The sequence below is a fragment of the Gavialis gangeticus genome, unplaced genomic scaffold (assembly GCF_001723915.1).
Source record: "Gavialis gangeticus isolate Ggan-Ray unplaced genomic scaffold, GavGan_comp1, whole genome shotgun sequence".
In the NCBI taxonomy this organism is placed as follows: Eukaryota; Metazoa; Chordata; order Crocodylia; family Gavialidae; genus Gavialis; species Gavialis gangeticus.
This window is the reverse complement of record NW_017729034.1, coordinates 91,103,771-91,106,601: the sequence shown is the minus strand read 5'-3', so window position 1 is coordinate 91,106,601 and position 2,831 is coordinate 91,103,771. Positions and strand designations below refer to the sequence as shown.

Sequence of the window (2,831 nt, the reverse complement as noted above, 5' to 3'; positions counted from 1 at the left end):
CCAGTTTGCAAGTGGATAAACGTTCCCTTTTCATTTTGGAAATGCAGGCACATGCCTGCAGTGGCTCAGGCCAGAAGCCTGGGGGCACTAGAGCAGCCCTCCCTTCCACAGAGAAGTTGACCTGAGGAGACATGGGCATAGCCAGGCTCCAGCAGGCCTGATTAAGACTGAGGAGGGGTTTAAACCCAAACCTTGGCCTGCAGGGTTCAGAGAGTGGGGGGAGAGGGAGTGTGGCCAGACTGCTGTGGTGGGGGAAGAGGAGGAGGGGAGAGCTCTGTTTGCCCCAGCAGCTCCCTGACAGCCAGGAGCAATCCCAGCACACAGCACTGCCCATCCCTAGAGAGGAACTCTTCCCCCTTCCCCCTCTCCCCCACCGCCGCAGGGTGGGGAGGGGGTTCTGTTTGGTGTAGGGTGGGGCTCTGTGAAGAGCTGCCTGGCCTGGCCCATGGCAGCTGAGGTGCAGGGAGTGGTTGTAACTGAGCTGCAGACCCAGGGAATGGCCTCACCCCCATGACTCAGGCCAGGCTTGCTCAGCTCCGGCCGAGGCAGCTGCACGGTGGGGCCAGCTCAGTGGTGAGGATGCTGAGACCTGTCAGTGAGTGCAGCACAGCCCAGCCCTGGTGCACATGACCGGTGGCTGGCTAGGCAGCAGACTACCTGGGCCAGCTCGGAGCCATGGGGGCTCATGGGTCAGAGTCTGCAAACTTTTAACTGGCAACCAAACTTTGTTGTGGACATGTTTTTACTGACATATGTTTAATATAATATAAATGTAACCCATCCACCAGGCCCTGCATGGCAGTAACAAGGGCAGGATTCAAATTTAGGGGTGTAACACCAAGGTTTTAAATCTAGCACAAGATCCCATCCAGATTAAAGACTTTTGTGAAAGCAGCAATGGTTTTACACCATGCTGCCCCACTCTAGGGATCCCTATTCACTACTGACTTCCAAGCTCACCCCTCATTGTGTTGTTTCCACCACAACCCACCTCTCAACCTGACCCCTGTTGTCCCTGATCCCCCCATCCTGGTATAGACCTCCATCTGCTACCTCTCATCACTTCTGGCCCCACATCCCTGCCTTGACAGCAAAAACCCCTCCCTGTCTCACACAGTACCTCATGTTTCCTGGGGCCTTGTTGCCTTGACTGCTTTCCAGGCAAGCAGCCATTGTAGGTAGGTGATGTGATGCAGGAGCAGCATGAGGCATGGAAGGTGAAGGCTATAGTGGTTCTCATAGACCACAATGCCCAGATAAAGAGCTCCCTCCAGATCACTGAGCTGTGCTTCTACTCAGACACAAACTAGCACTGATCTGCTATATCTATCCACACTTGTATTTGGCCTCAATCAAGCTCACTGTTCTTATTTTTTTATAGACAGACTAATTTTTATGGACTTTATGGATGAGTGTTTTTTGCTTTGTTTTTTTACAAACTGTCCATAAATTTATGAAAGGTTGGCAACCCTGGTGGGACCTCTCCCCCATCCTGCTTTGTGTGATTCAGTTTTGAGGGTAAGCTGATGATGTATGAAAAAGGGCAAACACATTGATGGTTTTTCAGGAACTTGAACAAGATGGAATCAAATAACATGCAGGTACATAAGTCCAAGTAAACATTTAATAGGCATAAAATCTGACTCCAAATTTTTGTGTCAGTTTCTGGTCAGGGATTTTGCCACATCCAAAATCATTGTAAAACAATTTTCTCCCATGTAGGGAGCATGTGTGCTATGTGCTTGGGGAGAAAGGTGACTACTCTGAAAAGTTAAATCACAACCTACAGAAACATTACTTATCAGGCATTAAGGATTTAGAAAGCACTCTAAAATCATAACCAAAGAGATGTTGAATGCTTTAAAAATGGTGGATTCCACTCCAAGTTAACCCTGGATGGATGTGGTATCAGACAAAAGTGCTTTAGGTTAGAGTACTTTATTGAATGTTTGTACCACATCATAGTTAGAAAAATAGCTTTGAAAGCAGCCCTTGTTTCTCCAGGCATAAGATATCATGCTGTGGTCCATTGTATAGCAGAAAGGTAGTCTTCTGATTAAAAGCAATGGATAAATGTACCTGCCACAACTTCCCATGTCACTGCACTGAAGTGTGCTTCATTTTCCTGTGAGGAAAACAGGAATGATAATACTTCCTTTCTCCCCCTCTTTGTCTCATCTGTTTAGATTTTTAGCCCTACACAGCAAGGTCAACCTCTTGTTTTGTGTATACGGTAGAACCTGGATCATTCATATCTCTGTTATGCAAACTCACTTCATTTGCAGCAGGTTCCCAAGTTAAGGATTGCTCACTTAGCTGTTTCCTGTGATTTTTCCTTTGAAGGATACTGCTTCTTCTAACTGGAGAAGTAAAAGCTACAGCAAATAACTGGAGCATCACAACAGATCCACCCAGCTACTTGCTATGGCCCTTCTATTGCCATATTTTGATGGGGTGGTGGTGGTGGTGAAGGGTTGTTACACGTGAGGTATTCAGGTTCCACTGTATACAGTACGTAGAACAGTGACCATAGGCAGAGGAAGAAAGTATGATTTGGCGGGGCTGAGTGCATGCGCAAATGCACACATACATGTACCCCTCCCCCCAGCAAGTAAGTCTGTCATGGGGAAGGGGCATGGGGAGGAGATCTGCTGGATAATGCAGGGGCTTGGGAAGCAATGCACAGAAATGTGTGGTCTTGATAGATCTTTGAGGACTGCAGGTAGGTGTTGAGGACTGTTGGTAGGTCTGTGGTGTAGCATGTGGGAAACAAATGTTTTGGTGTAAGGGGTTGAGAGAGAAGGTGAATGTGGGAGCCTTGAGAAAAAATG

General features: G+C 47.7%; 1 long non-coding RNA gene across 1 annotated transcript in view; it reads left to right on the top strand.

Annotated features, from left to right (window-relative positions):
- Window positions 1-2,622, top strand: part of LOC109304276 — an 18,914-nt gene extending 16,292 nt beyond the window's left edge. Inside the window, exon 3 of the long non-coding RNA XR_002099327.1 lies at window positions 2,613-2,622. This is a non-coding gene — a long non-coding RNA (uncharacterized LOC109304276). The remainder of the gene's footprint in view (window positions 1-2,612) is intronic.
- Window positions 2,623-2,831: the final 209 nt, after the last annotated feature.